Below are 14,605 nucleotides of genomic sequence, written 5' to 3'. Positions count from 1 at the left end.
GTAATGGTACTAGACCAAAGGGAAGCTACTTGTATGGGTGGGTAATTTTCCCTATCCTCAACTAATTGTGTGTGTGAGTGTAAATTAAGAATGTTTTCATAAATGTGTTTATCTATTTAGTGAACTCGTTATTTTTTGTACACTAAATGCATGCTGGCCACACACTAGCATTAACTTAGTCTTTCCCTTACTGAGTTGTGCCTCACCTTTACTTTACAAATTATCTTTTCAGGAAATCCTAGAGATCGGGTCTAGCAGGCTAGAGGAGCCGGGCTAGTGGTGTAAATTTTATGTAGGTAGTTTGTTGATATAGATTTTATTTTTGTTTAGTTTTATATGATGTAATTATGTGAAAATGGATATATTTGTGTATAAATATAGTTAGAACTCTGGTAATGTAATTTGAGGATTTTGTATTTTATTTTCTCTGTGTATATTTGTATTATATTTAATGAATAAGGTATCAAGTACACAGACGTCACTAAAGTAGTACTCCGGGCCCATGTGGCGGGTCGAGTTCGTTAGAGGTGGTATTAGAGCCTAGGTTTGCTAAGTTCTGCAAACTTTGAGGATTGATAATTACCAAAGTATATGTTGAGATAAGATAGGGATAGGAGTGGGTAGGTTAAGATGGGTTTTAATCTGGAAGCTTGGAGGCAAAAATCTATTGACAGAATTCTGTGATTTTCTAAATTAGTCGCAAGTTTCAAAAAACCATGGTAAATCCATCGATGGTTTCGTTTCTAGGTTGAGGGAATGGAACTCAGGAAATTTAGGTTAGAATGTTAGGACAAATGGGTATGTGTGTGAAGTTAATGTTAGGATAGAGGTTTTTACCTCAATGGTTTTGTGATAGAATTGAAATATGAATTATTAAATTGGAACCCGTATATTATATCAATTCCATTATTCCATATTTGCATTAATTATGTTAAATTCGAAATTTCTAAGTCGGGTTATATCCTATTTACATACTGTCAGATAGTGCCATTGTATTATTTGATTTAGGTGCAACCCACTCGTTTATGTCTCGGGGATTTGTTAAACTATGTGGGTTAGAGGTTCAACTGTTGGAGATAGAGTTAGTAGTGGGCACACTGACAGGGTCAGTGCTAGTATGTAGCAAGGTGATCAAGGATTATCTAGTTGAGATTCAGGGGAGTGCGTTGCTTGCTAGTTTGATAATCCTTGATATGCATGGTTTTGACATTATTTTGGGCATGGACTAGCTAGCATCCAGCTACGCGAACATTGACTGTCGTAGGAAGGAGGTGGTATTTAGACCTCCTGGGAGAAAGAGTTTTTATTTGTTGGGTCGTGTGTGCGTTCGGCACCACAGATCCTTTCTGCTATTCAGGCGAAGAGGTTACTTTTGGGGGGATGCTAGGGTTACCTTGCAGTGATGAAGGAAGTGCCAAAGGAGGGACTTAAGTTGGAAGATATCCGAGTGATAAGGGAGTTCTCTGATGTTTTTCCAGAGGATTTACCGGGGTTGCCTTCTGATCGGGAGGTGGAATTTGCAATTGATTTGATCCTAGGGATAGCACCAATCTCCAAAGCCCCATACAGAATGGCTCCAACCGAATTAAAGGAGTTAAAGGAGCAACTACAAGAGCTTCTAAATAGGGGGTTTATCAGACCGAGTGTATCGCCCTGGAATGCACCGGTGTTGTTTGAGAAGAAGAAGGACGGGTCAATGAGGACGTGCATCAACTACCGAGATATTAATAAGGTAATGGTGAAGAACAAGTATCCATTACCCTAAAATGACAACCTGTTTGATCAACTTCAGGGTATGCAGATTTTCTCTAAAATCAATTTGCGATCTAAATATCATCAGGTGAAGGTTAGGTCAGATGATGTGTCGAAGACTGCTTTTTGGACTCGGTACGACCATTACGAGTTCTTAGTTATGCCGTTCAGGTTGATGAATGCTCCAACGATATTTATGGATCTGATGAACAGGGTATTCCACGAGTACTTAGAGCAGTTTGTTATTGTGTTCATGGATGATATTTTGGTTTATTTAAGGAGCCCTGAGGAGCATGAAGCTCATCTGAGACCGATACTTTAGGTGCCCAGGGAAAAGAAGTTATTTTCTAAACTTAAGAAATGTGAATTCTGTTTAGAGCAGGTTGCATTTTTGGATCATGTGGTATCCATGGAAGGGATTTCAGTGGATCTGAGCAAAGTAAAGGCTGTAGTTAATTGGGCAAGGTCGAAGAACGTGCAGGAAGTCAGTAGTTGCCTAGGCCTTACCAGATACTACCGCCAGTTTGTCGAGGGGTTCTCTAGATTATCAGGGTCTTTGACATGACTCACAAAGAAAAATGTGAAGTTTTACTGGACCAACAAATGTGAGCAGAGCTTCCAGGAATTGAAGCAGCGTCTAGTCACTGCTCAATGTTGGCCCTTCCATCAGGTGAGGGTGGATTTGTAATTTACAATGACGCATCACAAAAGGGACTTGGTTGTGTTCTAATGCAGCAGGGAAAGTCCTTGCGTATGCGTCTCGTCAGTTGAAAGAGTACGAAAAGAACTATCCTACGAATGACTTGGAGCTGGCAGTAGTTGTGTTTACGTTGAAGATCTGGTGACATTATCTTTATGGTGTAAGGTGCGAGATCTTTACTGACCATAAGAGTCTCAAGTACTTCTTCACCCAGAAGGAGTTGAATATGAGGCAACGCATATGGCTCAAGTTGATAAAGGATTATGACACTGCACCATTAGCTATCACCCAGGAAAGGCGAACGTGGTAGCCGATGCATTGAGCCGAAAATCTGGGGTATGTCAGCCTCGGCAGTTATGGCTTCGCACCAGATCGTGATGGACTTGGAGAGGTTAGGTGTAGAAGAAGGGAATCATCAGGTGTTCATTTCTAGTCTGGTGGTTCAACCGACTCTATGGGAGAGAATCAGAATAGCTCAGTTGAAATATGTAGAGTTAATGGAGATAGTAGAGAAGATACATGATGAGTAGCACACAGACTTTAATGTTACTGAGGATGGAGTTCTTAGATTTCACACTCGATTGTGTGTGCCAGATGACGTAGAGATAAAGAGGACGATTCTAGGGTAAGCTTACTGTTTCTCTATACTATTCACCCAAGTAGCACGAAGATGTATATAAACTTGCGAGAATCATTCAAGTGGAGTAACATGAAGAGGAAAAATGCTAAATTTGTGGGTTAGTGCTTGACATGTCAGCAGGTGAAGGCAGAATACCAGAGGCCAGCGAGACCACTTCAACCACTAGACATCCCTACGTGGAAGTGGGAGGATATCTTGATGGACTTTATATTGGGATTTCCTTCAGCGTTGCAAGAGCAGAATGTCATATGGGTAGTGGTTGATAGATTGACGAAGACTACCCATTTCATTCCGGTTAGAACCAGTTATTCCATGGATAAGCTCGCAGAACTCTATGTTCAAGAGATAGTCAGAATACATGGTGTGCCTGTGTCCATCGTTTCAGATTGGGATCTACAGTTCACTTCTCATTTCTGGAAGAATTTGCAGGGAGCGTTGGGTTCTCAACTTACTTTTAGTACTACATTTCACCCTCAAACAGATGGACAGTCTGAACAAACCATTCAAATTCTTGAGGATATGCTACGGGCACGTGTGTTAGATTTTGAGGGCAGTTGGATCTGATATCTGCCATTGGTTTAGTTTGCATACAATAATAGTCACAAGGCCAGCATTGGAATGGCACCATATGAGGCTTTGTATGGTCGCCGGTGCTGATCTTCATTGTACTGGGATGAAGTAGGTGAGCGGCAAATTTTGGGACCATAACTTGATCAGCAGGCCTCTGCAAAGGTTGAACTTATTAGGAAAGGATCAGGGCAGCCTAGAGTCGACAGAAGAGTTATGCGGACACTCGCCGATGGGAGCTAGAATTCGAAGTAGGTGATAGGATATTCTTGAGGATTGCTCTGATGAAAGGGGTGATGAGGTATGGGAAGAAGGGCAAGCTGAGCCCTAGACACATTGGACCGTTCGAGATTCTGTAGAGGATTGGTTCGACGGCGTACAAGATAGCACTACCCCCAGGGCTGTCCAGGATACAGGACGTGTTCCACGTGTCCTTGTTGAGGAGGTACATTCCAGACCCCTCACATGTGATTAGTTATGAATTGTTGGAGATCGGGGATACTCTGGCATACGAGGAGGTACCCGTTCAGATTTTAGATCAAAAAATATAGGAACTGCGTACTAAAGATATACCTCTAGTTAAGGTGCTGTGGCGGAATCATGCAATTGAAGAGACTTCTTGGGATTTAGAAACGAAAATACGCCAGAAGTACCCACAGCTGTTCAGCGAGGGCTAGTGCCAGACGGGAAAGGGTATGGTTGTATATAGAAGGATTAGAGTAGGTTAGGTAGTTAGTTGTGTATAATTTTAATTATGGATAGTCTTTAGGAAAATTGGTTATGATATTGTAATTTCCCAAAGGCAGTATTGTAACCACGATATTTCTCCGCCATAAGTGAAGGTAGTTAATAAACTTGAGATGGGGCCGCTATGTGGGTGGCTACCGACTCTTCTGTAGACAGTGGTAGTGAGTGAAAAATGTGATTGATAATAGTTAACAAATTTCGAGGACGAAATTTTTGTAAGAATAGGAGAATGTAGTGATCCTAAAAAAAATAATATAAAAAAATAACAAAAAATAAATTAATATTAAAATTAAAATTTTAAAAATTAATTAATTAATAATTAAATAATATAATATAATAATAATAATATAATATTATAATGATATATATATATATATACACATATAAAATAGATCTTGAGATACTTCAAGCTTAAGAAAAGGAGCAGAGGCGTGTTGTTGTCCCCCCACGTCCTCTCTCCTCTCTCCCACTCTCCTCCATCTCGTCTTCGTTATTTGGCCGATCAAAAATCCAAAAATATCGTTAGGCTTTGCTCGCTGCCACCGACATTTCTACTAGAGCGGATCTGTCGTGAGAGCGGTGTAGGCATATCTCTTGGGGTAAGACCAAATCTCAAACTAACCTCAATTTCTCTTAAACTATAAGCCCCATTAACGAACGGAAATTGTTAGGAGACTTGTGAGGAGATTTTCTACAATCTAACTGGAGCGAGTTTTTGAATTGGAGCTCCGGGGTACCAATCCTAAATCGGGGGGTAAGTTTGATAATTTAGGCTTTTATTAGGCTATTTAGGGTATTCAGAACTTTGGGAAATTTTATGAAAAGTTACTCTAGGGATTGTGATGAATAATATGGTAAAATTTGAATTTCAGGGTTTTAGGGGTTTTTGAACACCTGGGGCGTAGGTCGGGGTGTTATCGAGCTTTTTCAGGAATCAAGTAAGGAGATTAAGTTAAGTTAGAAATTTTATGAAATTTGAATCAATTTAATTGTTTGTTTTTATATATTTATTTATTTGGGAATTTAAAGGTTATTTTGAAAACCAGTCATTCGAAATGGATTTTACAAACTTAGGATATATGGTATGATATTTTTGAATAAAATGAACAGTGGAAAGTTTGTTTGTTTATATGGATATATTAAAATGTGGAAAATCCTGTGGTAGATGATTTAATTTGTATGAATTATTATATATCTAAATTTGGGATTTTGAAAGACTGAATTGTTCGAGAAATATTGGAAATGTTTATGAAAATACTGGAACTGTTTATGAAATGCAGGTGTTTGAATTAACGGTCGGTAGTCGGGTATTGTTTGATTGGCCAAGGGCCAGGATTATTATTTGATGGCTGAGGGCTGAGTTTTAATTGATAGCTATATGCCATATTGTGTTTTGTGGTCAAGGGCCAGATTTTTGGAATAATAGGAAATATATGTGAATTAATGTTTTAAATGATGATTTATATTATCTAAATTGCATGATATGCTTTAGGAACCCTGGGGACCAGTGTATTGTGAGCACGGTACCGTTGCTATTTAGACCATGTGCACCCACATTGTCTGGATAGAAGTGTAGGGGGTCCAGCCGACTGCCTGCGTGAGGTTGAAGTAAGGGCTTCGAACCTACAACTTTGGTGTGGATGCCTATAGATGTGTTTGTAGAGGATGTTGTTTTTGACTTTGTTTGGGCTGATCACCCAGGCTTGGTTCAGCCTTCGGGCCGCACAACCCATGCCATGGGGAAGTTAAATGGCATGTTTGTCACAGGGAGTGTCTTATATGCACATCTGTTAATTTATGTGAATACAGTTAATTAATAAGATAACTTCGAGGGCTTGCTGAGAAAGGTGAGTGCCTTGGTAGCAGTAATGGTCCTAGAGAAAAGGGAAGCTACTTGTATGGGTGGGTAATCTTCCCTATCCTCAACTAATTGTGTGTGCGAGTGTAAATTAAGAATGTTTTCATAAATGTGTTTATATATTTAGTGAACTGGTTATTTTCTGTACACTAAATGCATGCTGGCCACACACTGACATTAACTTAGTCTTTCCCTTACTGAGTTGTAACTCACCCCTACTTTACAAATTATCTTTTTAGGAAATCCTAGAGATCGGGTCTAGCAAGCTAGAGGAGCCGGGCTAGTGGTGTAAATTTTATGTAGTTAGTGTGTATATAGAGATTTTATTTTTTTTTAGTTTTATGGGATGTAATTATGTGAAAATGGATATATTTGTGTATAAAGATTGTTAGAACTTTGGTAATGTAATTTTAGGGTTTTGTATTTTATTTCCATTGCGTATATGTGCATTATATTTAATGAATAAGGTATCGGGCACACATACATCACTAAAGTAGTACTCCGAGCCCATGTGGCGGGTCGGGGTCGTTACATAGATACCTTATTGGAACTATTGAATTAGGATTATGGTATCCGAAGTACACTTATTTTGAGATTGCTAGTTATTCTGATGCTGACTTTGCTAGTAGTAAAGTGGATAGAAAAAGCACGAGCGACACTTATCACTTTTTAGGACAATCTCTAGCTTCTTGGTTCTCCTAGAAACAGAACTTAGTTGTACTGTCTGTAGAGACCTAGATAATTTTCATAATTTAATAATAAGAGAAGAAGAGAAAAAGAAATTAAATAGGGTCTCGTCAATGAACACAGGGGATTCGTTGACGAGCACACATAAGGGTCTCGTCAATGGGGACGTATCTCGACGACAAGAAAATACCAAGAGGCTGTTTTCCAAGTTCTGAGTTTTTTCAACGAGGAGTAGGCATTTAAATCGACGAACTTCCTTCTTGACCTCGTCGATGATGTGACATGGCTCGTTGACGAAGGCCAGTGTATAAATAGCCTAAACTTCATTTTCAGCCGGAATTTCATGCACAAAACACACACACACACACACACACACACACACACTCTCTCTCTCTCTCTCTCTCTCTCCTCAGTTCATCCTCTTCCCCTTCTCTCTAAGTTTTTGGGCCGAATTGTCGCCGGTTCGACTATCCGAGGCCACCATGACACTCTTGGGAAAGTTCTTTGCAAGTCTACTGGAGCGAATCATTGGTGGGGCTGGTTTGAATTTCATCTTAATCTCAGGGTAAGACATTTTATTTAGTATTTGCCTTTTTCACAATTATAAGAAATGTAGTATACGAAGAAATACTGATGTTTTGTTCTAGGAGATGTGGTTTTCAGGGTGTTGAGTGGGGAACCCTGCGAGTGTGGGACCAGATACAGAAAAAAGGGCTTTTCAGAAACTAGGTAAGGGAAATATACTATACTAGAAAATTTTAGCAAAGATACCAGAAATTTTATGTGTATTTATATTTATACCAGTTTATTATCTAATTTTGTGGATTGTGAGTTTTAATAATTGTGTGGTCTGAGTGGATGTTTATTTAATATAGAATTTATATAGTTTTTCCCAGCATGTATCATGATTTACAGTATATACAGATGTAGACAGATATTTATCAAACGAGTATTACAGTTTTTATTTAGATCAGTATATTACAGCTCTTATTCAAATTAATGTATTACAGTAATTACAGAATATCATATCTCCTAATACAGTAACACTCAAATTTACATATTATACAGAAAGATATACAGTTATTACAGTCAATTACTACAGATTTGTGATTAGATATCACAGTATATACAGTTCAGATTTACAGTGTTATGATTATTTTGGAAACATGATGAAAATAGTAGAAAAAAATATAGTAATATATATATATATATATATATATATACAGTATCAGATCCCTGATGAAATATTACAGACAGATACAGATAATAGAGCACGGTACTGTTGCTATTTATATAATAGAGTGCAACCACATATCTCACATAGCGTGTGGGTAACGTCAACCGTTCCCGGAGTGGATGCAGCTCCCCAGTTTCTGGGTTGAGAGGGCCCAGTTTGACGAGATAGTTTTTCCAGTTCCGTACTTAGGAGTGGATCCAGTTTAGTCGGACTGAGGAAGGGTAGAGTATAGTGACTTACCTGGTAGGCCAACTAGAGTTAAGTTCTACCTACGGGCCTCACAACCTTGTTTTAAGGGGTCAAATCATGACATATAGATTTTTAGGAAAAAAACATAGTTATGTATATGTATACAGATTTATAGTGTTTGATAAATATAGTATGATACTAGAAGTATGAAAAGTAGAAAATCAGATGATACAATTATATTTTAAACTATGATTAATGTACGATATACTTTATACAGATTTACCATTTTATACAGTTTCATATGTTATTAAAGTAGTTATGCAACTTAGTCGCCACACACCAATAATAACATATTTCCATTTACTGAGCGTCGTCTCACCCAATTACTTTAACATTTTTCAGGTGAGCCAGCTAGGCTCGCAGATCAGGCTCGCAGATAGAGTGACCTCTTGATTACCCTGCCTATAGGGTAAGTGTGTATAGAGCGTTGTGTTTTGGGATAGATGGTATTGGTGAGAGATGTAAAAATGTAACTATGGTTTGATATCACTGGATTCTGGTATTGTATGTATATATATATGGTTGTATGACTTATGTTTCCTGCTGCATAGGTATGTCTATTATGTACAAGAATACCATAGTGCCCATCTGAGGCCTGAGATGATATAGCAGGGATATTAGTGTAGTTTATATGTGTTTTTTTTTTTTTGAAAAAAAGGAGCATCTTGAAGAAGAAATTAGGCAAAAATACCCACACTTGTTTAATGAATTATAGTGTTGGTCAGTGTGCTTAGATAAGGATATAATTTGTTTAGTATAGAGTGGTATTAATGTTGTAATTTAGGTTATATAATAGGTAGTATTTTGGTTTTGGGGGAGTTTTTCTTTTTAAATATATTTGTAATCACCCAGAACCTTGAATGTAACCATGATATTCCTTCGCCATAAATGAGGGTAAGTAATAAAATAAGTAGACAATTTTCTTCAGAGAGTAGTAGATGGTGTTCAACACAGATAGTAAATTTCAAGGATGAAATTTTATAAGGAGGGGAGATTGTAAAGACCCGGATACTTTTCATAATTTAATAATAGGTGAAGGAGAGAAAAAGGAATTAAACAGAATCTGGTCGACAAACATAGGGGATTCGTCGACGAGCACACATAAGGGTCGATGTGTCTCGTCGACAAGACCCTTATGTGTGCTCATCGACGAATCCCCTGTGTTCGTTGACGCGACCCTGTTTAATTTCTTTTTCTCTCCTTCACCTATTATTAAATTATGAAAATTATCCGGGTCTCTACACTGTCCACAACCGAGACTGAATACATAGTGGCTGGAAGTTGTTGTGCACAAACGCTATATATGAAGCAACAACTCATGGACTATGGATTGCACTATGAAACTGTTCCCATAAAATGTGATCATACTAGTGCAATAAATATCTCAAAGAATCCCATCTCACACTCATGAACTAAGAACATAGAGATTAGACATCACTTTATTCGTGACTATGTACAAAAGGGGGATGTGGTACTTGAATTTATGTGCACAAATGAGCAATAGGCCAATATATTCATAAAACCACTTCAAGAGGATATGTTTATCCAAATCAGACGAGAATTAGGCTTGATGCACAATAGAGAAGTTACCTAAAGAAAATTGGAGTGCATAACTGAAGGGGAAAAACTTAACTTAAAATTGAGCAGTTTCACGATTATCTTATTATATACTTCATATCTTGTGAGAAATACCACTACTCTATGTAATAAACTGCATGCTTAAATTCTTTTGTGAATATTTGATGCATCGTGAAAAAAACACGAATTATGACTATACTGAACTAAATTGTTTTCATGTTTGTATAAATGTTGATTGCAATATTGCTTTGTGCTCACCATGACATTTTTTTAAAAACAGTTATTTTTATCAAAAAGGCAATTTCTCTAAGCTAGGGATTCATTTAAATACTTCCATCTTTTTGCCTTAGCCCTTTTGGTTGATGTCAAAAAGGGGAGAAATATTTTCTAGAAAAATTGGGCATATTTTGAGTAAGAAATATTGGGGAAGACTCAACTGCACATACTGTTTCAAATTGCATATTGAATATTTTTATTGTCTTTATTCTACAATATATTTGGATTACATTGCAATACTATAAATCATGCATAATCTTAGGGTGAGTCTATTTAGGCTTAATTCATTTTTGTTCGTGTATTTGTCAACATCAAAACGGGGAGATTATTGACTCTATGAGTCCAATGCTATTTTGATAATGAAAAATCACTTAATATCTTACCTGTGCATTGAGATATTGAATAGGAATGTTGACTATTTGAGTTTGATCCCTATTTTGATGTTGACAAAACACTTGGAACTAATGTGTGTGCTTAGTACTTGAACAGGTTAATATTTCTAAACACACACATGAAAGAGGATTGATGGAAACCTAAGGAACATAAAGATCATATCGCCTGACGTATTCCATGATCAGAGGAGCAAAAGAAGAAGAAGAAGACCTTTATTTCTCTTTGTAATTGCATTTAGTTTTTTTCTATTTGGTGTGTAATAATGCATGACATGCATGGTATGAATGAAAACTCAGCAATGACCATAGACAGACCGTAGGGAAATCAAAAGACTATAGAAAAGGTCGACCGACACTAGGTTTTTAGGCTTAATTAAAAAGCCTAGGTTGTAGACTGACCATAGGTCCCCAAGCACTTTATGCAAAATCCCCCATAACTCAAAAGTTATAACTATGTAAACAGGGGAGAGTTCTAATAAAAAACAAGACCTAAATCTTACTTTTAAAGGACTTCGGGCGATCGACCATAGGAAGTTATAAATGGCCTTGTCGATTGAACTGGTAGAAAGTCAACATGTTGACTAAGGCTTGGGTGACCAAACCAAAATTAAACTAAACGTCCACGGTCAACTGAACCTTAAAGATTACTTTTTCTATCGTCCCTGGGCGCCCGAACTTATAGTTCAAAAACACCCCAGGCGACTGAATTGGGAGGTTCGGCAACCCAAACCTTAGGTCAGGCGCCCGAACCTACGAAGGTTGGGAAATCGCCTTGGTTTCAGCCAACCAAACTCACCCACAACCACCTAAACCCAAAAATAGGCTTGTGTCTATTCGGGCAACCGAACCTAAGGATCGGGCGACTGAAGCTCTTGGGTTCACACATTTTTATTTCAATAATTAGGGTTAAAACTTAATTAAATATTTTTTAAAATCCCTAATATGTCCCTAACGGTCAAAAATCTTCCCAACTCTATATGTTACCCTCCATTACTCATTTTTAAACATGAGATTAGATTTGAAAACACTCCCAAAATTATTTTTGATTTTAAATTCCATATTCTCTTATTCCTTTTGGTTTGAAAATCTTTTTAAGAGAGAATTTATTTTGGGCATCGATCTTTCATATCAAAATCTTTTATCCTCCTTCCCACACTCATTTTAAAAATTCTTTTTGAAAGAAAACAAATTTCTTGTGGGCATTCATCCTTCATCCAAGGCATAATTGTAATGCCCTGAACCTGAAACTAGGGTTCAGAGTGTTATACGAAAAATATCTCTGATATATTTCACCTGTATCTAATATCATAATCTCAATCATGTAGTGGAAACACAAAACATAAAACTTATACATCCCAAAAGTATCATCAAAGTTTATACCCTTTTCCTTTCTATATCCAAAAATGTTATAACAACCTTGAGCTCTCTAAGTTCGATCACGTGGAGGTCCTAAAAAAGATAAATTTGTATTCGGGTGAGACACATCTCAGAAAAGGAAGAAACAATATATTAAATTAGCATGTGATCAACATGAGGTTTGTAAATAACATATGTATATGTATTCATCAATTGCATATCATTATCATAATTTCTAAAATCCTTTCCTGAGCCTGATCAAACACATGCAAGGTATTTTACCCATGAAAATACCTAAGGATTGGGGTGATTACCCGCCCATACAAGTAGCACCCCTCTGCTCTAATACCTTAGGCAACCAATGGTTACAACTGAAGTATATCAGGGCACTTACCTTACTCAGTAAGCCATCAGGTGAAAAAGTAATCTCGTACTCACAAAGTTCATACAAAGGTTTACCCACAAAGGCTCTTGAGAATAAGGAAATTTACCCGCCCATACAAGTAATTTCCCTCTATCTTAATACGTTATGTAGCCTACTGCTACATTTGATACCTACTAGGGCACTCGCCTTTCTCAGCAAGCCCTCGAGCGAAGAGTTTGCCCCGCCTATATAAATACATATCATAGTAGCATGAATACTGATACTACAATAATACATTACTCTGTCTGTCATTTATTCTGTATTTCTCATTTGTTCATGTTCTCAGCTTTGACATTTTATAGCATTTCACTTTACGTCGCTCTTTCCCATTTTATATTGTTCACATTTCACATTTCATTTCCATCTCATTCACCTTTCATTTCATTCTTTCCATTTAATTTTCTACATTCATTACTTCAGCTCCTTTCAGCTGTACATTAGTTAGTTCCCATAGATATACACTATTTTGCTACTAAAGCTCCTTTCAGCTATTCATCAGTTAGTCCACATAGATTTGCACTATTCTACTACTACAACTCTTTTCAACTATTCATCATTTATCCACGGTTGAATTAACAATCACATGCACTATAATTCATAACACATTTTCATTCTTTTTGCATTTCCTGTAAAACCTGCATTTCATACATATAACATAATTTAACACAGAATTTCCATTTTACTTATGCCACATAATTTAGCAATATATTTCAAACATTTTCTGTAAAATAAGCCAACCCTCATTTATCGTTTATATACTGAAAGTATACCTTTAATTTCCTACACAATTATTTTGAAAAATCTTTCACTTTCATCAGTCCATTTTCACAATTACATATCTAATAAAATGGCCCTAGGCTCAGAAGTTATAATTTAAACGGTTGGTATTTTAAACCCATACAGAAACATATACATATATACATAATATAATCCATTTATCCTTTTAATTCATAAAACCTGGTTTAATATATATTCCCCCGCACATGCTTTCTTGAACTACACCAATAAGAACCCCAAAATGATGCCTGTGGCACTCACCTGAACCCTGGATCAAAAACCCTAGTTTAATTAGATATACCCCAAATAATCTCCTATTTCAACATATTCCCAACTATAAACCTCAAATAAACCCTTAAAACCCCAAAACTAAGAATCCAAACCCTTACCTCAACTTTGGAGCGTTTCCCAAAAAGCCCGATTTAGAAATCTATTCCGCTAGATGTGCAGAGAATCTTCCCTAGAACACCATAGCGGTTTTCGTTTGTTGATTTGGGCTGAATCCGGGCCCGATTTGAAGAGAGAAGGCATAGAAAATAGTTTAGAGAGATAAAAAATGGAGAAAAATAGATTTCTTCTTAAAGAAGCAACTTTGGATCCTTTTATACACGATGTTGCCATATGACTTTGTTGATGAGAAGACGGGATTCGTCGACGAGTCACACAAGGAAATTCGTCGATGAGAGGATGCGTTCATCGATGAAACTTAAAATTTGAAATTCACTCACTCAGGATCTCTTCATCGATGAGGAACTGAATTTCGTCGATGACCTTCAGAAGAACACTCGTTGACGTAGACAAGAATTTCGTCAATGAGATCCGCTGTTTGCCTTTCAAAATTCCCCCTTTCTCTTATTCTTTATTTATCTATTCCATCTATTATCTTCCTAATTATTTAATCATTATAAATTTTCTGAGTCTTTACAATAATACTCTCTTTTGTTTTATTTGTTGAAAATCAATTTTGAGAGTATAGCTAGAAGTTTCCCCATATATTTCACTTGATAAATATTTTTTGGGAGAACTGATTATAGCTTGTGGATCCTTAGAAGACTGAACCTTCAGTTCAGTCGTTTGAGCTGGGACTTCAGAAGATTGAACCTACAGTTCAATCGTTTAACCCTGTGTCTAGACTATAATTTTCAGTGCTTTAAGGAACATCAAAAGACTGAACCTGATAGCTCAGTCGACTGACCCTGCGGAGACTTTAAATTTTGAACTTCAGCGAGAAAACAAGCGGATTGTTTAATTAATCTAATTGATCCAATGATCAAGATTTAACCTAAGACCGAGATTACTTATAAAAACAACCTCTCAACTTTAGAGCCTCACTTTTTGATTGATCTTGAGAGCATTAAACGAAAA

The 14,605-nt window shown here is 37.0% G+C and overlaps 1 pseudogene; it reads left to right on the top strand.

Moving 5' to 3' along the window:
- The window catches only part of LOC131162608 (NADP-dependent D-sorbitol-6-phosphate dehydrogenase-like), a 68,061-nt pseudogene that overhangs the window by 28,904 nt on the left and 24,552 nt on the right, over positions 1-14,605 (top strand).

Source organism: Malania oleifera, chromosome 8 (assembly GCF_029873635.1).
Source record: "Malania oleifera isolate guangnan ecotype guangnan chromosome 8, ASM2987363v1, whole genome shotgun sequence".
In the NCBI taxonomy this organism is placed as follows: domain Eukaryota; kingdom Viridiplantae; phylum Streptophyta; class Magnoliopsida; order Santalales; family Ximeniaceae; genus Malania; species Malania oleifera.
The sequence above is the reverse complement of the archived record's forward strand: the minus strand, read 5'-3'. Positions and strand labels throughout refer to the sequence as shown.